The sequence below is a fragment of the Lichenostomus cassidix genome, chromosome 10 (genome assembly GCF_008360975.1).
Source record: "Lichenostomus cassidix isolate B80296 chromosome 10, HeHo_3.0, whole genome shotgun sequence".
NCBI classification, from domain to species: Eukaryota; Metazoa; Chordata; class Aves; order Passeriformes; family Meliphagidae; genus Lichenostomus; species Lichenostomus cassidix.
Window position 1 is genome coordinate 1,860,225 of NC_139491.1, and position 24,770 is coordinate 1,884,994.

The 24,770-nt window shown below is 40.9% G+C and overlaps 1 protein-coding gene across 7 annotated transcripts in view; it reads left to right on the plus strand.

Annotated features, from left to right (window-relative positions):
• Positions 1 to 24,770, plus strand: part of MEGF11 (multiple EGF like domains 11) — a 268,537-nt gene that overhangs the window by 2,867 nt on the left and 240,900 nt on the right. For 2 of the 7 annotated variants that reach the window (XM_085070268.1, XM_085070269.1), the window contains exon 1: positions 12,006 to 13,009. The gene's annotated coding sequence lies outside the window, so the exon portion shown is untranslated. Of the gene's footprint in view, positions 1 to 2,933; positions 3,025 to 11,755; positions 11,909 to 11,999; positions 13,010 to 24,770 lie in introns of those variants that run through there. The other 5 variants (XM_085070265.1, XM_085070267.1, XM_085070264.1 and 2 more) reach the window with 5 other exon arrangements.

Consider the following 24,770-nt stretch of genomic DNA (forward strand, 5'->3'; position numbering starts at 1 on the left):
CACCTTTCAGCTTCCCTGAACAAACGGTTTGGAGTTGTTTATAGCAGAAAGAGACAATTTTCTCCTCAAAATAAACTGGAAAGCGATGCTGCTCTATAATAAAATAAAAAAAAGGTATGCGGATCTCTTCAAGCATTTCAGGAATATGAAACTACATGATGTTTACAATTATTGGAAGCATAAAAGCAAGTTATCACAACACCTGATATTTACTATAGTATGCATCTGATCTTCTTTCCACCACCCTTTTCTTCCATGGGTGCAGTTCAAAAGTTTACAGCACTGAAATGCAAAGCTGTGTACTATTTAGTTTCCCTTATTTTCTGCACCTTTGCTTAGTTTATCCCAGGGTTTTCATTTTCTTACTGATGAGAGATCTTAAGTATTATTTAAAGGAAAAAACCCTTTAAGCTGACATAATTAGAATGTTACACTTTATCTGTTCAGGGAGCTTTAGGTTATTTGTAGCTGATAATAACTTGGAGGATTCCAGAATTTCTGGAATATATTTATATTTGTTATGCCAAAAATTATGAAACCAATTTGGATCAAAGGACAAGGCCACCATATCAATCTTTTTGTCATCAAAATGCATTTGATTTGGTGGGAGCCTTTGCCCTGAAATGATGCTCAGGGGTTCCTTGGCCTCTAGAGTAGCTCTTGCAGGGTTCAAAGGATAATCGTGGTCAGAGATGGAAAGACCCAACAGGTCAGCTTTTCCACCCACTTCCAAATTGGGAGTGCTCCCTATGGTATCTCTTGCTCAAGTTTGGGGTCAGTGCTGCACAATATCATGCTCTAAGGTTTATTTATTTATATACCCCAGTAAATAGAAAACAGAATTGCAAGGGTGACTTTTCCCCCCACCGCTTTCAAAATAACCAGGAGAAGTTTCTGGGTGAAGCTGATTAATTCTCTCTTAGGCTCCTATCACCAGAAATTAAATGGGGTTGACTCATGGGGAACTCTGCAGTTGTGATTTGCTCTACAAATGAGATATAAGAGGTTTTCCTTGAGAGCTCAATGATGTATAAAAGGAAACTAAAGGAAAATGGATCACACTGCATTTCTGGGCTGCAGCTGTGCATCTTAGGTGCTTTAAATTTTTCTTACTAAAAGCCCTTGAGCAAAGATTTTATACCCATAACTGCTCTATCCCCTGGCAAATCATATTGCCTGGCAGGGCTAGGTGAAAAACAGGTTACTCTTAAAAAAAAAAAAAAAAAATTGGCAGAGCAAAATATACAAGATTTCAAGACACATTCTTTTGTCATAATTATTGTCAAGAACTAAGTCTCAGCCAGAGAGTAATTCAGGAATACCTGATTGTATATAATAACACTTTAACCTATGTTGCCCAGTTCTGTACATTGTGATATTATTTGGGTTTCCTTGATGCGACTCTGTGACAACTGACCAACAGTGAATATTTTTAATTTAGTATAAAAGTCATAAGATGACATATGTACTGCTAACCACTTATTGTGCAATTGGAGCTTTTCATTTGGCAAATGTTCAAATTTAAAATGTGTTGTTCATGATTATTCCCCTTATTAAGGCTCATTTGCTATTAATGGAAAGTGAGCACAAAAGAGATGCGAACAGTCAAAGAAATGCATTTAAAAATTCAAATGAATATCCAAGGGAAATAGGTTTCAGTGTTTGCCCAACTCTACTGGGACACTCAGCTGCTGAACATCTTCTTAAGGGGTACCTTTGTCATTGTCCTCAAGGCTTCCCTCACAAATGCTGGATGGTTCCTGATGACTTCATATTGCAGTCATTATGCAAAATCCATTCTTGATATGGTTAAAGTGGTTCATTAGAGAGAGGCAAGGTGAGAGTGTGCTCACCATGTGCCTGCTGCTCTTACAAATGAGCTAAAAACTAATTTGTTGTGATTATTGAGCTCAATGTGGAGTCAAAGAAACTCAGGTCTTTGGTCCTTAAGAGCTGAGACATCCAATGGCCTTGCTCATCCTGGTCAGGGACTCCAGTTATCCCTCTCTATGCAGGAAAAATGCCTAGAGGTGGGAATAATCTGGATGATCAACCGTGGGAACAAAAAGCAGCAATTGCTGTTTATTTTCTGCTTAGGCTGAGCTCCTGCAAGCTAAACTACACCTTTATTCTTCACTTGCTTTCCTAGCAGCAGGATCTGCATGCAAGACTCTTTTCTCTCCACTGGTTTCACCCACAAGGTCCAACTGAAGTCAGTCAGGCGGTCAAGAATTGTCCTCTGAGCCCCAAACATTTGACAGAAGCACCAAAGTGCTACTTACTACCTCACAAAATGGAATCACTCCCTATTACACTGAAAATACAAAGTTATGTGAGCAACCACATTGTTTCTAGGGATTGATAACTGAAAAAAAAAGTTGCATCATTAAGCCTGAGACTTTGGACATGCATTTATTCATGCAAGCTGAGGTCAAAGGCTGGTGCTTTTCAGAAAGGTCTTGCTTCTTAGCCAAATTTATAACTATTTCAATTAAAGAAAAAAAATTATTTGCCTAGGGTCACATGCCAGCTGAGTGGCTCAGCCAGGGCTTGAGCCAAAGATCCATTCTCTTGGTTCTTCACCCTTGAATGTAAACAGTGGATTTAATTCTGGCTTATGAAGATATGAGGCAAGTTTGATATGTTTTCTAAGTTTTTAAAAGAGACTGAGCTGCCGTTGTAATGAGGAAATAGTCTAATGGATAATAAAATTTAAGAAAAAAAAAACATACAAAAAATATTGCCAGAGGAAGAAATTAAACCTTGAACTAGTAGTTTGTGGCAGCTGATAAGATGTGGAATTTTATGGGGATGTGAAGGACATTAGAATGTCAATCAAATACCAAAATGCTCATTTAATTTAGTGAGAGACTGCCTGATTTTTTTTTTTTACATTGATGCTTATTTTAGATATTTTCCCACTCTTTTACCAGTCCCACTTTGCAGTATGCAGCGTGTGGAGGAAGTGCACAGCACCAGTGTGAGCGGCAGTCCATCAAGTTGGATGAGGCAGTGCAGCTGCAGGTAAGGGAAATGTTTTCTGTTGGTACAACAGGAAAGGCAAAGAGCAGCCCCAGCTGTGGGACAGAACAGTTCTGTATTTACAGTCCAGTGCCAGGAATGCTCTTACAGATATGGCAGCCCATGCCTATGGAAGCATGGAAGAAGGGGAGGGACAGTCTCAGATTATTTCAGTCTAATATTTTCGCTTAAAATTCAGTCCACTATGTTATTTTCCATCTTATCTCACCACCTTTCCTTTTTTATTTTTTTCTTCTAGAATGTTCCATCTCTTCAAGTTTCATTTTTGGAATTTAATATCTCCTGTTGATGATTTCTCTTCCTTATCTTCCCTTGATCCATTTCTGCTTCTCTTTTAGATTCTGTCTCCTTCAGTCTCCAACTAATGTCTCCCCATATGTCAGATTAAAAGAAAAAAGAAATTACAAGATGCTGGGCTGTGAAAGGAACTAGAGAATGTTTATGTGGTTGCAGCAGGCTGACCATTAAAGTGACTTTATTTCTACAGCATTTCAGATGCTGGTCTTGACAGTTTCATTTCTGAAACTATTTATACTCACAAAAGTCCATAACAGCATTTCCATTATTTCCTTATATGATTTTTTTTTGCCTATATTTTATCAAGTTATCAGCTCCTGTTCAGGCCTGATTTCAGACAATAGGAATACAAAGTGGAAAAATCCTTTCTAAAAGAGACTGTAGCTTTTTATCTATTAAAACATCTTTCTGCATCCCAATACATTTTTATCTCAGCCTGCTTTTCAGCTTCTCCTGTTGATTTGGTCCAATGGAATGAGATGCAGAGGAGATTTAGATGAAAGTTACACCTGAAGAGGGTGTGTGCTCAGAGCTGAGGAACCTTACTAAAGCTCCTTCCTCATTATCCACCAAAGTCCTCTTGTAGCACTGGATCCTCATTCCAGAGTGTGCCATATTACAGCAGAGGCCAGCTGTAACTGTTGCCTCCCACTGAAAATACAGAGGGAGTAGGTATTTTACTAAACTGTCACCACTGGGCATCACAACAGGCTAGAATGGATAAAAATGACAGATTTTATATTCCTGCTTTTCTAAATATTATGGTGTCCAAACCTTTATGTATGTGATATTCTATTTTTCCTTCATTACAAGAAAAAAAACCAACCATACCACAATTTGCAGTTTTGTAAAGGAAACTACAACGAGCCTGAAATATTCTTAAGCAACATCAATGTATTAAATTCTGGCACAGTTTGCATAAAGAGACTGTGGCAATTTGTAACAGCATGTTAAATAGACGGTAGGAGTAGTCCAGGTGTAACTTGTTCCATAGTAGTAGAATCAGTGATTCCCAGACTTTCTGGTCTGGCAAACCCTTGTCAGCCCTCAGGACTCCTGCAGAGATCACCACACTCCCTTACTGTCTGTGGTTGTTGCAAACACAATAAAGACAATGCTCCTTATGATTTCACATATTAAGTTTGGAAACCACTAGATGTGATGATGGCTTTGGTTCCCTCCAGCTCTACCCTCCTGTGGCTCCGGATTGCTGTGGTTCCAGGGAATGGTAGGATAAATCTGTGATGGAATATGATAATAACAACACTCTGAGTTACTGACTGCAGTCCCTTTTGCTTGCCTCGAAGAGATGCTCCTCCAGGAAGGTCAGCAGGTTGTTTGCTTCCTGTTGAGCTAATTGGCAGGGGGACAACCACTGCCTGCCAAACACATGCATTTGTTTAATCTCTGCTGGTTGGGGATAAAAATCACCAAAAGACAAAAGAGGCCTTCTTTAAAAAAGCTGATTTTTAGAGCTGGGGGAAGATAGGTTTTCCCCTTAAACCCCAAAGTGTCAGTAGCAGCTGCTGTGGATGTGCATAAATAATACACACTCCAGCTCAGTTTAGATCCCTTTCTTCCTCTGACAGTGCAGTAGGAGGAGAGAGAAAATACTGGTCTTGGTATAACGTGAAAAGTTACCAGAAGGAGGTAGATTTGGCATCTATAGTTATGTATCTAAAAGCTGATGCCAATTGTAAGTGCAAGATCAAATGGATTGTAGGAGAGATGAGGAGCTTCCTGAACTGATTTAAGATGCATGAAGCTGCTGTATAAAGGACATGTGCAAGGCCCAAGGGAGTCAGTGCAAAGAATCTTGTTAATGTTTATGGGCTTTTGATCAAGTCCTAAAGACAGACTCCAGACTTGAGATGTTTTGACTTTGAAACAAAGGCTGTGGTGCAATTACATAATTTCTATTATTCTCTTTAAACTGGTGTGTGTTATTCATCATTCTGATCAGAACATGCTTTGCATCACTGTCCTATTTCTGGTTTGATGATTGAGATAAACTTTGTAACCTTTTGCAGGCTGTGAAGTTGTACACTTCCTTCAGATCCTCTGTTTGGCTTGTGAAAGTGCTTTTTAAGTTTTAAAGGACAAAATTTATGTTTGTTTTTGCCAATTAGGGATTACTAGGGGCTAATCAAATTCTAAAACTACAGCAATGATTGTGATAAACTTAGTGACCCTTTTGAGCCTGTGAAGCTCTACACTCTTTCATTTAGATGCTGAAAGTGCTTTTTAAGTTTTAAAGGACAAAATTTATGAGTTTTTTTTTTATTTCACCAATTAGAGATTATTAGAGTCTAATGGTATTCTAAAAATATAACTTCTAGTACAGCTTCATCTTTGCCTCTCAGAGATTTGCATCCTCTCCATTTGTATGGGATGTACCTGTTGCTGCCATCTCCCTATAACAGAGGGCTATCTCTTTGGTATCCTCAGGATTTGCAGGTTTTAATTAGAATGGATTTATGTTGATTAGAGTTGATGGGATTGAAATGCCACGTAGTTATTAATTTCCTAGTTTTAATTTTGCTACTTAGTCATACGTTACCAAAAATATCTTGGAAATGTGTTTTTTTCCCTTGTAAAGTGGCAAACCAGAGAAATAAATGCATCACGGCAGGCTGTCATTTTGAGTACAACTCCTGCTAGATCCTGACTTAAAATTCTGTGAATGACTATGGAGCTGGATGAAAATGAAAATAAATACTTGCAGCCAAGTTTCCTTAGATTTTCTTTGAAAACAGAAATGAATTCTTGGGAATTTCTTTTAGAATTTGCTTGATTTCTTTTTTACACTTAAACGTCAATGAACATAATTCCTTGAAATTTCAAAATTTCAAAATGTCCATTACAGTTTTCTTCTCTGAAGCACATGCAGGACAAATGTAGATTCTGGGCAGAAGTCAATATTATCCAGCCCATGGCATGCTATTTCCACTTTTGCAGATAGGAAGGTGAGGCATAAAATAATGCACAGTCCAGTCCTGGAGTCACTACAATCAATCTAAGGTGTATCTTCAGATCCCACTGTAACAGGGTAAGGTGTGCAGGTGGACTGGCTTTGCAGGCTCCTCATCTTTTCAGTGATGAATAAAAGCAGTAACAAAATTTCCAGCGCAGATCAAAATTCAAATGATCTTCTTTCCAAAACTCTCATGCTGAGCCCATTGCAGCTAAAGGGAGGAGACCACAGCACTGAAATACACAAGTGGCAGAATTTTGGACTGGGAATGAGGACCTTTTACAGAAAAAGGGGTTCAGTTCAGAGAATGTTTGTATTCACTGTTGGCATTCAACTTGTTCCTAAAACTTCAGGGTAAAAATTCCTGCAGAAATCGATCCTAAAGATAAATTCACAGTTCCTTTCAGCTTCTCTCTTCTTTCTGTAATCAAACCCATTCCTCACTGTGTACAAGAGCAGTGAACTCAAAATTTCTTTTGATAAAAGCATAGCTGAGCAGCATCATTCCACAATGTGTCCAAATAATGCCAATTGCTGTAACAGTACATTTCCTGCAGATTGAAGTTCTCTCCTTAATATTCTGTCTATCTGGAGACAACTGCTTGAAGAAAACAGCCAAGCTTGATGTTAAATTTGCCCCAGCATATTTAGAAGCCTTTGTAAATAAAGTCTAAATGAATGTATCCTATGGATTTGTTTCAGAATACCAACCACCAACTTCAGTCTGCTTCAGTCTTTTTTTTTTAACTCTATTTCTGGATTGCTATCACTTGGAATTTTCGTGAGCATTTCTGGTTTGCTATCACTTGGAATTTTAGTCAGCTTTCTCCAAATGGGAATTTCCTAAGGGAGAGCAGCCTTTGGGTTCCTTTGTGAAAAAGCAGAACTTTGAGGAATCCCACTGCATTGGTGTAGGCAGATGGAGAGAATCAGGATTCTTCTTTAGCTGCTGGGTCTATGTCCTTTTTCTGGTCTGCACTTGCTCATGGCTGTTCCAACCTTTGGGTTTAGGTGTAGGTAAAAGAGAAATTCAGAGAGATATAAAGTCAGGAGACTGGGAATATTCAAATAATTAACTCAATTATAAATACAGTTGATAGTGTTCAACCTGTAAATGCCTATCTGGTGTTGGAAAGCTGGGACTTGGTCAGGTTTCTCCCATGGCTTTGATTCCATCTCAGGCAGTACCAGGAGGGATGTCCTGTAGACACACAGGAACCTGACAGGTAAATTGTCCTTTAGCTGTCAGAATCAGAAGGTGAAGATGTGGTTGGAAGCAGTCAATTTCTTGCTTCACTTGCAGTGTGGGTTTTCTGGATAAAAGAAAAAAAATCTCATCTTTGCACTTATCCACAAAGGAATTTACACTAAAAAGCCAAGAGCTGTTGTCTGACCTATATGACATTGCTGTTAATTATGCATTATATATGCTGCTTTTCCTATTTTTGCATTGTGAGGGGCCTCTTTGCTTCTCAGTTCATATGCATCACTCTCATTAACACTAATAAGAATTTAGGTGTTGTAGAGTGATTGTCAATCTATTTTGATACCATTCCCCAGTACTTACCATGGTCATGTGCTCCATATAAAGGCAGAATGTCATTCTGGATGCCAGGATGTACTTGGGATGCTGTTTCACACAAAATTACACCCTGAAGCTCCTGGTAGTCAGCAATGAATTCCATGGAGCTTGGAGACTGTGATGTGCCCAGGTCCTTTTACCTGGGCAGATCTACCCCAAGAGCTGATCTGTTCATACAACAAAGCTGTCACAGCTATCCTGCAGCACACAGTTCCACTCACCCATTTTGTGGAAGGCTGGCCTCCTAACCAGTTTCCTTTAAAATAAAAGGAGTGATAGCTGTGTACTACTGAATTTCTCTGCTCTTTTTGTAAGTGGATCAAATTTCTCCTGAAGTATCCAGCTACAGTTCAGTTGAATGAATGCTATGTCTTCATTTGCATCATGGCATAATTATTTGCTCCAGCCTTACCAAATCCTTTGTTTATTTTTAAATTTACATCATACTAAGCAGAAAATAATGTCATGCCCTGGAGCAATGCAGAAACCATGATTAAGAGAAATAGCAGACACTAAGAATGATGGTTATACACACAGGATTAAGAGCAAAATTTGACCTCCTATAGGTTAAGATTTACACAAACCACTTGGTCACTGGCCAGTTCTTAACTCATTTTGAGAGTCCTTTACATTATGATTGTGGAGCAGACTTAAAAGCTGTGTTAATGAACAAAACAATTGACATGATTGAACCAGGCCCTAAATGCTTAGTGTCTGTTTGAATTAGATGAACAATTTCTGTATATTTTGCTATTGTAGTACAGGATTAATGTTTTCTGATCATATTTTCATTACTTGTTCATTAAGAGTACTGGGACAATTTGAGTGAATCTTTGTATTTGTAATGGGTCCATCATGTGGGAAAGGATAAATAATTGTGATTCTTGCTATCCTTATTTGGAGAGATCAGGGATGGATTGGGGAAGTCAAACAAAACCTGTGCAGAGCTGGCTCCAGCTCAGACTATATTTTCTACACTGCCTACAACTAATATGTTTGTATTTGATTTGGACACTTTGTATTGGTAGAAGGGAGTCAGGCATAAATGAGGCCAACACTATTATTCAGTGTTATTAATGATGTTGTCTACTCTTAGTTCCTCAAAAACTAGAAAACTAATAAATTTTACATATTGGGAAAAAATCACAGATAAATCAAACAAATATATAAATTCTTTAAAGTATTTAATATGTGTTAAGAGGACAGAATGATGAATTCAATATTGAAAACCAATATCAAGTTTACAATTATGTACCATTTATCATCACTGATTGCACAGACAGTGTATTATTGCGGGGAACAGAATGATGCATAAACTAAAACCCTGATTGGTTTTCTAAAAAAAACCGAGTTAAAATTCATGTTATGTCTGAAAAGCTTTGTTTTTCTTTTTCAAACATTATTTTCAATAGTAATTGTTCATTCAGACACAAATGATGCATATTTAATTTCTTGAGCTTTAATATTAACAGTATAATAATTTTCCAGTGTTGATAACTTGTGCTTTTACAAACAATAGCAGGATTCAGTTTGCTGTTGCTTTCTGAGGCCCAAGTTCCCCTTTAAGAAAAAGAACATATGGGAAAATGAAAAAGTGGAGAGAAACTAGTTTTGAATTGGACATATAGAAGCAAGTAAATGAAAGCAGTGAAATGCTCTTGAAAGGTGAGTGGACTTTGAAGAGAAAACATGTACAAGTGGCTGGTTTTTACTCAGCACATCTTTTCAAAGGGTAAAATTCTGCCTCCCCAAAAGTCAATGGCAAAGCTTGCGGTGACTTCAGTGTTTTCAAACTCTTGTTGTCTGTCTGAAGGACATACCTGCTCACCTTTATGAAAGAGCTGCTCTTCTTTAAACTCCTGTCACCCCAGCTGAGCTCTCGGAGAGGGAAATGAATTCTTCTCTGGCTCACACTTTATCAGCAGAATTATTAAGCAGTTTTCTGTGCAGAGTCACTCTTGTAATACACTCTTGCCTTTTTTTTCTTTTGCCTTTTTTTTTTTTTCAAATTCTTTTCTCATTTTCATGTTGGTACTCAGGTTTCCTGGGGATAACCAGATATCATTTCACCAAGCTGAGGCTGTGCACTCATAACTGAGAATTATTTTGTCCTTCAGAATTTTAACAACTCATTCTGATTTATGAAAGAATCTGGCTAAGCTTGAAGATTCAGCTGGAGTTTACAGAGTTATAACTCTAGTCTAGACTCATTGAGTCAACAATAATAAGAAAAAAGCCAAACTGTCTTTTTATATCTTTTTTTGTAAACTACACATTTCAAAAACAGAAGCACTGAACTAGAACCAGTGTGCTGCAATCTAGTGCTGTTTGTACTGAATGACTTTTTAGAAGGGGGTTGCATTTAAATAGAGACCAAGAATAAATGAGTATTCCAGTAGCCACCCTCAAATGGAGAAACATCCATAACCAAATTCATTGGCATTTACTGACATCTACAACCCTGCAAGCAGACAGGCATAGTGTAGAGCTTGCCAGAACTTTCCATGGGAAATTACCAGGCTGGATGGAATTTTACATGAGCAAGAGGAGTGGGGCTGAATGCTATGTCTCAAATATCTGTCAAAAGTCATACAACAGAATGTAATAGCTTGGGTTTCGTTGATGTCCAGAGCACTCATATTTTGACAGGCCACTTCTTTGGAAAGTTTTACGGAGGACACCGAAAGACAAAGAAAAAAAATGTTACAGCAGGCTTGCCTAATTCATTTTAAGCAGTCTGGCTTAGTCTCTGTGCATTTCTTACCATTTAAAAAGAAAAATCATGGATGCTAAATAGCTCCCCAAATGGAAACTGGTGACAAAACGGAGTTATAAACAATGCCATCAGTATAGAGCAACTGGTGGGTTTTAATATTCTTAGACAAACAACCAGACCTAATTATCTTTATTTATTCAATAAATCGAATTCAAATTTGATCCATTAAATTGTATTAAATATTGAAAATAATTTAATAAATAAACACAATTGCTAATTTATTATTGATATTCATCATTAGGATTTTGGTAAAAATTAATTAAAAACAGGTGGGAAAAGATACGGAGGAATTCACCTCAGGCACCAATACTGCTGCAGAACCTACTTAGGTTGTCTTACTCATAGGTAATGAAGAAAAATAGCTTGTGGAGCTAGGGAGGGAGCAGAGCTGGGCTTGGAAAGGGGTTGGGAAGCAGGAATCTCTCCAGCAGCCACTCCAGCACACATGGATTCTCCACTGCCCCGTGCTGCTGGTTCAGGTGGTTGGTGCAAGGTCTCGGGAATGCTGCAACCAGGACAGCACAGCGAGGGAAGGTTGGGAACCTGTGGGCACAAAGGCAGTGGTGGAGTGAAGGAGTTTTTTGGGAGGCTGGGAGATTGCAGGGAGTCCCTTACAAAGGCAGTGTATCAGCTCTGGCCCAAACGATGTCCTTTTTGAAACATTGCCATCACCTGCAGTCATGCAGTGGCACATGACCAAGAAACACACAGAGCAGGACAAAGGATTTTGGCAGCCTCATATGGACATAAAATACTGTACGGTGTGGGGATTCATCGTGTGGCTACAGTGACAAAAAAGTTCTATTAATCATTAGTCTATTATCACAAAGGGACTTGCTCTTATGTTTCTTACATACTGAGATGTTAAAAAAGCAGGATCACAGCCAACGTTGTTATTCTAATCAGAATATAATCAGTAATAGTACATAACACAAGTAGAGCATTTCATCTTGAAAAGCCTGTGCAAGCGTAAGATTGCTGGCTAAGAGCTAAGTTAGTGCAGCTGTTCAAATCACCTGTCATAAGACTTTTGGTCTAATGATTTTAATCATTATGCATTTGTAACTTCTGGTACATCTTTCAGGAGGAAAATGACAACCGTGGGGTGCAATTCGTTCCCTGGCTGATGGCTCTCTGAGCACGCAGTGGCACTGAGCCACCCGAAAGCAGCAGTGATGCAGTCGATGTGACAGTGCAAGGGCAGATGCTCTGGACGGTAGAGGATGCTAGAGAAGAGGTAAATTCGCCGCGCTTTTCCCCATTAGCATCGCCTCAGCCTCGCCTGGTATCAGCTCGAGCCACCTTCTCCCCGTGCAGGGGCTGCTTCAGGCGCTGCGAGCCGCGTGTGCCTGCCTGTGTGTGCTCGCTCCTCCAGCTGCCTGCAGCCTCTAGTCGCAAACCCAGGCACCTTGAAATGGGTCCAAAGTTTGCGTGATCTCCCTCTAAGCACATCCGTGGAGTCTGAGAGGTCTCTGCTCGGGAGATCCCGGTTTTTCAGTCGCAGGAGGCAGGGAGCCGTGCTTTCCCCCCATCTCCTCTGCCTCTGCTGAGCCACCAAGTGTTTGTGCCTCGGCTATAGTTTGCTTCCTCATTCCCACATGCACTGTTCGGGCGGCAACCTTGGGATGCTGGGGTGGCGGTCTGATTCTTTGTCCTTCTAGTCTATTTAATGTATTTTAATTGAATCGGGCAGAGGAAAAAACCCCAAAACACATACACAAAGCCCGAGGCATCATGACTAGATCCCCCCTTCCCCCAAACAGCAAACGGTTAAATAAATAACGAGATGCCAAACCAACCATCACCAAACGAATAAGCCAAAAATCAGCGTCAGCGCCGCAGGAAACGGGAAAGTTTCTGCGCTCTGAAGCTGGTACCACACGTCAAAGCGAGAATCCAGGGGGAGGGGAGCGGAGCGGAGCGCGGCCCCAGCCCAGCGCCTGCGAGAGCCAGGGATGCGCTGGTGCGCCCAGCCCTGCATCCCGGAGCGACTGCCCGAGAGATGCTGCTGTGACTTGGTTCTGCGCCGGGAAAAGAACGGCTCCGAGCCCCCACCCCCCGTCTCCTCCCTCCCTCCTCTTCCTTCCCCCTCCCCCGGGTCCTGCGGGGAGGCGGGTTTAAGGTGGGTCGTGTGGCCGCGGTAACTTTCCTAACAGAGCCAAAGAGGCGCCCGGAGTCCCCCGCAGCAGCATCGCCTGCCCGTCCTGGGCAGCGGCACCGGCGCGGTGCCCCCGTGCGAGCGGCCCCGGCTCGGCCGAGGCTGCCCGGGCTCCGCTCGCCGCCTCCCGCCGCCGCCTGTCGCCGCAGCCCCGCGGAGCCGGCCCCGGGTCCCGCCGAGGTAGGTGCGAGTCGGGACAAGCGCTGGGAGCTGCCGGGGACGCGACACCGGAGCCCCGTGCCCGTAGCTGCGGCTCCCCGCGCCCGGCGTGCTCCCGGTGCTGCTGCTCCGGGGCACGGAGCTTCCTCTGCACCCCCGGCTGTCAGGGAGGAAGCCCCTTCCCTGCTCCTCCTGGAACTGTCCAGGCATCCAGGGCGAGCCGGGGGGAGGCAGTCTCTCTCCAGTCCCTTTCTAATCTTTGCATTCTCGTTGGTGCTTTTGGAAGTGCTGAGCTAGGAGATGTGTGCGTGGGTGAGATCTTACGGCTGTATTAGGACTCTCCCCTATCAGAGCTTCTCTCGGAAGCCGCTTCCTCCCCCCGTGTGGTTTACTGGGGTGTCGTATCGGCACGAACTTTCTTCTGGTTGCGGGAGACGGATTTGGTCCCCTCGTGTACCCCGCGTGTCCCCATCCTCGGGCTGCTGCTCTGCGCGGGCGAGTGGACTCTGAGCTGGTGCCTCGCTCGCTGCTCGGATTGTAGCGGCTTCCCTTATCTGTACCTGCCGGGGCTCCCGACGCGAGAGGGTGTTTGGGAGAAGTTGTAGGATGCAGTGTGTAAGTGACACCTGCGTTTCCAGAGCCCGGGAAGTGGGTGGAATCTCACTCTCACTGGCGCTACTCGCTGCTGCCAAACACTGCCTTCCTTTGCCTAGGCAGGACTCTGGCCACCCTGCCAGATGGTTCCTAACAAAGAGAGAAGTTAGGAGTGTCAGGACATTGGCTCCCAAATTCAGCGCTCGGCTGAGATCCGCAGGTGACAGCACACAGTTCTGACGGCTGTGTTTATCTGATGCCAGTTATTCAGCTGCGAGCACGGGGCACCTGACTGATCCAGAGAGGTGGGCAGAGGATCAATAGTTGTGAAACCAAGGCAGCCATCGCTCCTTGTTATTTAAATCTCCAGCCCGTGTGATCACTGCACGCTGGGCTTAGCCCATCCTCCCCCCCAGCAGGAAGAAAGTCCCGAGTTAACTAAAAGGAAGTCTTACAGTTCATGTCTTCATTACCTCCTGATTTAGAAAATGAGTATGTAACACACAAATTAGCTAGAATGGAGCAGCCTGTCTGCCTTCCATGACCTGTCAGATGGGGGAGATCCCACCCCCCGTCATGCTCAGCCCTGTATTTTGGTAATAGAAACCTCGAGTCAGGTGACTGGATGTTATTTATCTCAATCTCACATTATGGGGCTAAGGAATTCTGAGAAGATTTATCCTGGGATATCCAGGTCTCAGTCAGAAGCCTTTCCATGCTTAGACTTCTCTAAGAGTCCATCCAGAGCTTTGCTGTCCCTCTTGCTGTTTGGACCTTCCTTCCATGTCCACTTTGTTATTAAATCCCACAGATTTTCCTTCTCAGAGTAGTGCCCACTGAATGCATTCTTTCAGGTGTATTGCCTTGGTTATAGTCCTGTTAAATAAAGGTGACCAAACCAACAAAACAGTCTCATCATGGGGTTGGATCTTAGGTGATCTTTTACAGAGTGAGGATCTGGTCTTGTTTATGAACAAGTTGATGTTCATGGCATCTGATCTGGAGTCTGTTAAACTTGGTGTGGGACACCTGAAATTGTCTTGGATAAGGTTAATAAATGCTAATAAGCATGTGTGATGTATGTTTGCAAAGTCAGTTTCAAGGCAAGTGCATGAGTTCTTATTTGATAGTGATGACCTCTGGAGGCTTCTTCAATGTTCGAACTGTTGAACTTAGTTTTATTTCTGCTTCTTGTTGATACCTGAGGAAATTGGTTACAGAATTGTAAAAGTTCTATGGTGAAAGTGTTTCAAGATACGAAACATTGGCAATGGTCATGTGGCCACAATCTGTTTTTCAAAATAGGATCTCAGTGTTGTCTTTCTTTCCAGTCACTCCCAGTCACCTACTTTATAAAATGTTGTAGTTTTAGTTTAAAACCCCAAAATTAACTGATATTAAATACACAGTATTAGGCTGCATTATGTTGCTCCAGCTTTATACTTATGAGAAAGAACTAATTTCATCTCTTGTTTTTTAAAGTTAAATATAAATTAATAGTCCAAAGTATCGAACAGAAGCCAATGTTGCCAGTTAAGAAGTCCCATATTTATTGTGAATGGTGCATTCAGCCATTTTCACTTTGAACAATCCATCGTGCTTTAAACACCAGGCAGCAGAATTAATATTTAAGCAAATGCATACAGCAAAACTATAAATCTCTGAAAACAGTTAATTATATTGGAACTGTGAAAGTACCTTCGAGTACAGCCTGCATAAACTATTTCTCTGTAGCGTGATCACAATACTTGCAAACCTTTTATCCTTGTATGTGAAATCATTTCTAATTCTGAGTTCCTGCAAAGCATGTGCTTGGTTATTGTTTTCAAAACCATGTGGTTTGGGTTATTATTAAAATATAATATTTATGGTACTACTTTGGTTGTTCAGCTTAAAAAGGAAGTGCTGCATACCATTGCATATTAAAAAGCTTCCATATAATTACTACTTTTTGCAGTACTGCTGTGCAAATCCCTGGGTCAGGAATTTAAATGGAGACTTTACAGAGTTCAGAGTTACTTTATATAAAAGCCTAAGTCTTTTTCTCGAAATATGGGGGCTGCAGGTATTGGGGAGTGTGGAGTATGGTGCCTGCACTAGCTTTTACCTTTTTATTATTGCAGCATGCATGCTTGCCATTGGCCTTTGTGTACTCCCAGGTGCACAGACAGTGTGTGGGGCTCCCCAAGCCATCCATCTGTTGGTCCCTTTGGGTCTGAATTACCTATTTACACATTTATTGTCCTATTGTCATCTTGTGTGAATATGTCTGTTCTGGGAGCATCTTGCAGAGGAGTGCTGGGAGGCACAGGAGGCATTTCCACTGCCCAAAGCTCTCTTGTCTATCCATGCAAAGCAACCTGTGATGCTGCAAGAGGCAGTTTAGTGCCGATTCAAAGCCAAAGTCCCTGGGAGTTTCTGCAGGGATGGTGATGGACTTAGGACCACACTGTAGACGCCTGTAGGATTCAGGTCTCACAATCTCCTTACATTCCCAGGATATCCTGCCTGGTCTCCAGCTGCTGCTCCACCAGCATTCCATTGTCCTGGGAGACATACATTGGTTCTAGTGCCCAGTGCAGATACTTTGGTTTTCCTCTCACATAGCACTTGGGATCCCTGATAGGTAGGGGAGTTCTGCCCTGACTACCTCACTTATTACAAAAAATTGCTAATATATAAAAACCCAGGATCAAAGAAATAGTTACAATTACCATTGTGAATAAATGAGCAGCCCCCAGAAAGGGTTGTTCAGATATTAAGGGAAAAGATGGAAAAAATTCCCCCTCATTGTTCTGTGCTCTGCAGACTGACCGTGCTGCCAGAGCCATCCATACATTCCTTTGCACAAAACTGATTGAAACCTCAGTGAGGAAGTTCTGTATGTTAAAGAGAGAGAGATGAAAAAGCTTGTAGAAAATTAAAAGAGCCACTCTCAGAGGAGACAAATCCCAGATAGAATCAGTTTCAGATTGCCAGAAGAATTCAGCCATATAATACTTCTCTGTGATTCCTGTGAGTGATGTACAACTGGGAGATGTAGAGAGGAGAAATTTTAAGAGTTTGTAGACTGTGACCCTTACCTTATGAATCACAGATGAAGTACCAAATTCTTGAAGAGACAATATTCCACACAGCTGTGAAGATGAGGCTTAGTAGCTGTGGGAGTGAGCTGCAGCCCAGAGAGTCTGAGGCATTCGGTCAAGATGACCAAAGACAAGTGCAGAATTCTCCAGGAGGAGTGTGTTTACAAACACTTGTATCTGACCAGTAGTGCCCAGCCCTTCAGGCAGTTTCTCTTGTCTGGCTGCTGCTTTAAAGGGAAACTATTGAAATTTGTATGAAAGCTTCTTTCTGAGTGAGGCAAAGAGGTACAAGATGAAGGTCACCACTTAGCCTGCTGATAGAAATGCAGCAGGAATGAAGAACACACAACTTTCAGCAGACTGCAAACAAGAGCAGAACTTTAGGGCTCACTTTTGCCTTTGCAGCAAGAATGGGCACTGAGAATTTCTCCTGGTGCCAGCCCGAGAACAAAGGCTAATGAATGAATAGGCACGAAGCTGAAATGAGATTCACTGCTAAACATGAGTAAGAGAGAGTAGCTGAATGAAAATGGTTTGTGCACTAACTTCACATACTTCATTTTCTAGCTTTTGTTCACCCAAAATATTTTATAAGAGCTAATAGTCACTCAGAAAAATATTTGAAAGGGTCAAAAAGGCACCATAGAACTTGCCAGAATATGACAGCTGAAAGGTTGTTCAAGTGAGTAATATGTGAACAAGTTTGTGTTGGATTTTTTTTGCTTGGTTTGTTTTGTTTTGTTCTTTCTTTTGATATTTAACTGGTAGATATGAGTGGAAACGGATCCAGGTTCTCCTAAGCAGCAGAAGTTTCACTTAGCCTTTTATCTTGGATTCCTTGTTAAGATCTAGACTTTTGCTAACCTTCTGTTTTATCACAGATCTTACAGTACATAATTTTTTGCAAAGTTTATGGAGTGTTGTGAACACAAGAAAATCTGATTTCTCTGGAACAAAGACAGTAGGAAAAAGCTGTAGAGAAATGATCAGGTGGAGTATTGGAATTCACAGTGGCCTCCTAAAGGGGCCAAACCAGGAAAGTAAATGAACAGCTTTGAAGCTCTTTAGTTAAAGAATATAACCTATTTCTAGAGATTGTGTGGATGGATAAGGTGTTTTGGGAGCATATCCTACTTTTTTATAGGGTTTGAGTCTTTAATACTCACATTTTGTTTTGAGACAAATACTTGAATAATAAAAACTACTGTTTGGACATGGCTGTTTTAAGAGCCTTTAAAGCTTTGTAGAAGTTTTGATACAAATATTTCTCCCTTTTTTTTTTTACTGGGATAAAACATGAAGGTGCACTGATATAAATCCACTGTAAGCATGAGGAGAATCAGGTTCTTTATCATGCTTTTAAAATCTACCAAGTGAGGGAAGCATGGATGATTTGTAAGTAGTCAACTGGCATATGGTACCATTATGATAACATCATGTTCACAGCACTTTCCAGATTGATATACAACCTTTCTAAAATAAGCTCTGCAGAAAAATAAAGAAGAATGTAAAGTCATTTAGCAGCCAGCACGCTGTTGGTACAGCACAGGACACTGGGAGGTGACTTCTCTGACACTCAGTGTGTCACATGAGCTGTGCATCACAGTCTGGTGCCTAGTGACAGGCAGGCACTCCAGAAAAGTGTCACTGCCCCCTGTGCACTGGGGCTGGTTTGTGCTCTCTTTATGCACTGGGAAATGCTGCTTTCATTTTCATTCCACACAGCCCTGGCCAAGTCGTGGGGTTAGCACAAGGTATGGAATTTGTTTCTCAGGAGGAAGTCCAGTATTAAGCCCTTTGTTAGCAGTGGAAAGAGAAAGGCTGGGGTTACCTGGGGATGGAGACTGAATTATACTCTACTTCTGGATGGAAATATTCAGACTGAGATGGAAACTGTCTCGTTGACCTGCTGTGTCATTTATGGTTCTCGAGGAACAGGAAAATCGTAAATACTCCTAGAAGCAGGAGCCTTGACAAGACAAAGTGTGGCAATGTTTCACTATTCAAAGGGCTTTTATCTACTTGCCACAGCTAGCTTAATTCTATTAAAGAATTAAAAGAATGACACTTTATTATAGCATAAATATTACTTTTGTTTTCTTTCATTTAAATGTGCAAGCTGTAAATATAATTTTAAAGAAGTGCTGGCTGATTAATTTCAACTTGTATTAAGTTCTCGTGCGTTAAAATGGATATGGCAAATCAAAACCATTAAAGTCATAACACCTGCCATTCCTCAAACTGAGGAAAAATGTCGGATGTAACAATGTTCTTCACCCTTTCTCCTCTTCTAATTTCCTTTTCCCTGCATATTTCAAACAGGCTTTTTATCAACCAAACAGGACCAGTCAGTTATTTTATAGATACAATTCAAGTATCAGAAAATTTACTTCTTGGTGTTATTATGCACTGTCTTCTCCAAACACCATGTGACCAGGCATGCCCTGAAACTCCAAGGAGGGAAGAGTTTTATGCCTATGTTTATTTGCAAAGGGATTGGGCTTTTGGAGGCTTATTTTGCAGGGAATATCACCTTTAGGATGAGTTGCCTTCTGGATATGATGCCTGCCCCCTTCCTCCACAGAGCTCAAGGTAGTCTTGGCAGTCTGCTAGTCCTGACCAGGCCAGGCCATGCCTCCAACTTTTGTATTTAAATTTGGTGAGAGGAATCCCATCCTTTCATAACAATGCCTAGTTTTCATTTTACTTGTAAAGAAAGACTAAAAACCTTATGGTAAATGAATGAATGAACAAATTTGAAAATTGTCATTTGTAACTCTGAGCTTTAGTTTAGCTATGATGAGTTTTGATAGCTGTAGTGGTACAGAATGACAGAGCTGAGCATTTATCATGTAAGAGTAATGTTTGTGCTGTTTTTCTGTAAGCTGTCCCTGAATGATGATTTTTGGATGTAACCCTAGCTAATCCAGGTAATCTTTCAGCTGGAAATGTCATTGCACTGAGTTATGCAGAACTTGTTTTGAGGAGCAAAGTACAGTAACTGCAGTCAGTCACCGGAACTACTGGTAATAACTTTGCCAGAACACTGCAAAATACTTGAAAATTAAGTACTCCAGCAAATAAATTTTCTTTGGTAGTGGTGAGTGTAAATTACCTCAGGAAGTTCTTTTGGGTTGTATTCTTTAGTGACATTATAGTGTCTTAAATTATGTATTGTGTGTTGGACAGGAAAGACATCAGTAGCCTGTAGGATGTGTTAATAGTAATTGAGGATTGATCAGATGGAGTCTCTACAGTGAGTGCTGCTAGGAAGAAGTCACCAAAATGACAACAGCGCTGAATTATATTTACAAAATATTCCTTTATATTAAATACTGGTGGTCAAATATACAGCAAGAGTTGTGAGCTGCAAATGGAAAGAGACTCATTTGCACTGCCTGTTGCAGGAGAGGATCCATCCACTTGTTACCCAGCACTGGATTATAAATTCTGCAGGGCAGAAATTGTGAGAAATGGAAACTGAGGTCTGTGCAATGACAAAATACCATCTGCTGCTTGTGGTCAGAAGGTAGTAAATGAGTGAATGCAGTAGGTGTTCTTAACAGTTGAGGCAGATGCTACATCCATTCCAATTCACAGGAATCTGGAAAAGTTTTATTTTTCTTACTCTATTTTGATTTATATTGTACCACTTTGGCTCATGAAGATGTAAGTGAAATTTATTTCTCAAAATATGTTCCGTGGGATTGTTTGTGGAGGATCTGAGCCCAGCCTGGAAACTGAGCTTGTTCCTCTTGCTCTGTAAGATGCAAGAAATGTGGAAACTCTAAATAAGGGGCAAGCAATGGTAAACAGAAAGGCAAAGGGAAATAGCTTGGCAGGCAGAGGTGTGTGGGTAGGAAGGACACAGAAAGTCACTTATATATAGAAAAAAGCGAGAAAAAGAAACATAATTAGGAAAATAAACAAGAAGGGACAAAGAGACAACTAAATAAAATTCAGCAACAGATTAAAGGCTCACTCAGAAATGACTGAGTTGAGAATGGTAAAGTGAGGAGTCAGATCTGTGTATGGTGTGCAAAAGCCTTTTGCTTGACAGAAGGAGAAATAAATAATTAGCAGGATGCTGCTGCACTGATTAGTGTCCAGCATCTAACATCGATGGTTTCTAGATAATCCAGACATCCTCCTAATTTATTTTGTAGCAGACTTTTTTCCCCCTGCACTCTTTTGTCCTGCAGGTCTTTCTTTTACCTTATCCTCCCCAGCCTTCTTTTAGGCTTTCTTAAATATTAAGTTTCCCACTTGAGGGACATCTTCGTAGAGCATTAAGCAGAGGAAAATTTTACAGTCTGTGCTCCCCTTGTAGTACAGAGCTAAGGTTTGGGTTTTCTTTTGCATGCAGGCATTGAAAGGCAGGAGATCTGCTTAAAATAATGTGCACTGGAAGCTGAATATAAACTCGTAGTTCTGTTGACTTTTGTAAGAGAAACATATTTGCACAGGTACTCTAAATGAAATGGGCTCTGGTGTTCACACACAGCCCAGCACTGAGCAGACTGCTGAAGGGGAAGGGGAATATCCTGAGTTTGGAGAAGTGCTGCTGAGATGTAAATGTTGGTAATCCAGCCTGGTGTATTTAGCCAAAGGGATATGGAAATGTTGGGATCTGATTGTTCTGTGCTGCTGAGCTGTGCTCAAAGCAGCACCCAGAGAGGGAAGGACTGCTGTGTCTGTGCTGCTTTCCACTTGCTGATGGAACATGGTCTCAGTTTGGCCATGGCTTGGCTTTGCCACTGCCAACAGACAGCACTGTGCAGTTGGAAATACTGGATTTACTTCAGTGAACCCATTTGGGAACCATGGAATCATAGAATATCCTGAACTGGAAGGGACCCACAATGATAATCAAAGTCTGACTCCTGGCCTTGCACAGGACACCCTAAGAATCCCCCCATGTTCCTGAGAGCATGAACTCTTTTTACAGAAAAGTTACTTTCTTAAATTTAAAAGCATCTTTTCCCCATGTTGCATGGTGCTTGCAAACCACTTGTTTATTCCATTGCACCGCAAAAATCAAAAGTGCTGTGAAGTCTTAAGTCCTGCATTAGAGCTCTGGAGAAGAAATGGTGCAAGTCAGTGTGCATAAAAATAGCCCTCTTAGGAGGGAGGGATGAGCTTGACTCGTGTGTGTGAGGGTGAGCACATCTGCTCTCCTGAATCATCTTGGTGAGCAGTGTGAGGAATGAAGCCTTAAAAAGTTATGTCACTTCAGGTAAACACTTCAGCCACAGGGAGAAAGATGTTTGAGCAGATGTGGTTCCTGTTCAGGCCATCTGACCCAGCCAGGATAGAGCAGTGCTGGAGTGTTTGTGTTTCACATTGAACCCCCAGCTGCCAGGCAGACTCTCTTCCCACCTAAAATCTTAGATATCTGGAATTCAAACAAGTCTTGTGTTGCATGCATGTTCCCTGTCATACAAGAAAACAAATACTTGGATACAAATAAGGATTTTCTTACATTAGCGTAGTAGCTTGTCATTCATTATGCAGGAATTAATAAGGAACAAAGAATTCTTCTTGTCTAGCTAAAGTAAATTATTCTAAGGCATGACAAACTGAGGTGTTTGGAAATAGGATAAGCTGGTCTTCATGCCATTCCCTTTCATACTGTCGTATTTCCAAGTGTACACAAGACTTCAATCTATACATTGTAAGCCAAAAATACATCCCATATTGCTCACTGGTGTGTTTAACATACCTTATAAATTTGCTGTGTGAAGGACATAATTTTTGATTGTTTAAAGCCTCTCTCAAACCTGAGTTTCAAACCAAGTCCACGATGATGGAAAGTGCTGGCAGCTGAGGTATTCAACTGCACTGAAGCCTTATGTTCTTTGAAGATGAGACTTTCATCAGAGATATGTAGGACAGTAAGTATTTAAGGACACACAGTGTCTTTGGATGCCTTTACATAATATATAGAGGCCTTCATCCTGCTTGAGACCCTTGAGCACTTTAGTAAATTTGATATCAAGCAATAAATGTTATGGCGAATGTTGTTTATTTGATAAATCTACTGCCAGAAAAAGTGATGTGTTATGGGATCAGGAAAGGAGAAGCCTGTTCTTGGCTTTGACAAAGGCTGCCTCTAATACCAGTGCCTTCTATTTTCTGGGCATACTAATGCTCCTGATATTTTTTTAAATCTTAACATATTTGTCGAGTGCTCCAAGATCCTGTGCAAAGTTCTTGGGAGCACTGTAGGCATCCCTAGGCAAATTAGTCCTGCATTAGCTATAGATCAGTCTGCTCTGCTCATTTCTCTTAATTTCAGGGAGGTGACTGCTGCCAGTTGCTGCTAAGTCCAAAGCCAAGTAGTTCTGTTCTAGTTTGTTGCTGTATTTTGTGCAATTGGATGATCATAGGCTCATTTCAGAAGATCTGATTGTTTTCACAGCTATCTGAAGTCTGCTTGAAAATAGAACTGGACATGTAAGCAAACTTTTCTTCTCTGATAAAATCAGATTGGATTTCCTTTCTAATTACTAATCAAGCAGAAGCTTTTGTAAAAAATGAAAAAAATTTTGAGCGGGAGAAACACTGTTTCAAGAAATTATTTCATGTCAGGTCATCTGTGGCAGCATTGATTCTTCTCAAAATACCACAGAGGATGAACACAAACACAAAATCATTTGAATTCTTTAAAATATTGCTTGCTGTGATAGAATTGTGAGATACACACATCTCTTTTCTTCAGCTGGGACAGGATCTAGTTTTGAACCAGTGTTTGATGTCAGCTCTCCAGGTGTCTGTTGCTTCAGCTTTTCTAACACTTTTGAGTAATTAACAGTCTCACCCAAAACAAGCTGAAGTTAATGAGTGTATTTCAAAGGACTTAGAATTTGGGTCTAAATAAAGAGGCACTATGTTTATAAATGCTACTCGTAGCATCCTTAAAATATATTTGAATTAAATAAAATTCTGCTGCCTGATTTAAAAAACAAAACAAACCCCAAACTATCCCTGCAAAATGAAACAACTTGTTTTAAAAAGCAGCATATAATGGAATTGCTAAATGCATTTCTAAATATGTAAATTCTGTTAAAGTCACATTTATGTTCCCTTAGTCAAGCCATTTCCTCGTGATATGTGCTGTGCTAATCAATATCCAAACAGAAAGAAATTGAACTTGCAAATGATGAGGCACTCCTTGGGTTTCTCCACTTACTCCCTAAAGCTTCACGTCAAACACAGTAGACAAATCTTCACATCTAAATAATTCATCTGCAAATGGTGGGAACAAGAGGAGATGAAAAAAAAAGAAAACGTTGTTCCATGCTAAAATACAATAATGCATTAAAATTAATCAATTTCCTCCTGCTGGGGAACAATCATTTAGAAAACATTTTAATTACCAAAACTGAATAATGGGATCAGTGTTTTTGAGAAGGTTGGATTCACCCTACTGAGCACTGGAGAATCCTCTTCACAGGAGCCCATAAAAATATTGCTGTTTTCAAGTTGCTGCTTTCAATCATGATACTTCCGGGGAGAAGTCAGATTTTTTCACAGCAGCTTTTAAGGAAAATGTGGAGTGGACAGCAGGGCTGTGTTAACTGTTCTGTGCCCAGAACATGCTCCTGCATTTCTCTTTCTTTTGGATGAGGATTTATTGTGCATTACTTAACACCTATCTAAAGTCAAATTTTCAAGCCAAAGTGTTTGGCTGCAACAACAGACAATGTTGTAAACTTGTAAAAATAACATTCTTGTGTCTATATTCAGCCTCACAAGGAATGGAAACGTGCAGAAATCAACCAGCCCAGTCTCTTGTCTTGGCTGGAAGTGATGTTCCAGGAGAATGGTCATGGCTATTCCACTGGGGATAATGATTTGCCTTTCAGAATTTGCCACGGAAGAACCTGCTTTTCCCTCTGATGCAGGAAGGTCTTGGTCTGCAGCTCTGATTTCCTGGGTCTCTGTTTCAGAGATCTGAATGTTAATCAGAGATGTGGGTCACTAATTTTAGAGCATATGGCGACTCCCAAGGAATAGCCACTACCTGGCCATCTGGGAAAGTTGTGGGGGACTGTCATAAAAAAAAGTGTTTGTAGCAGTAGTTTCAGCCCATAGATGGG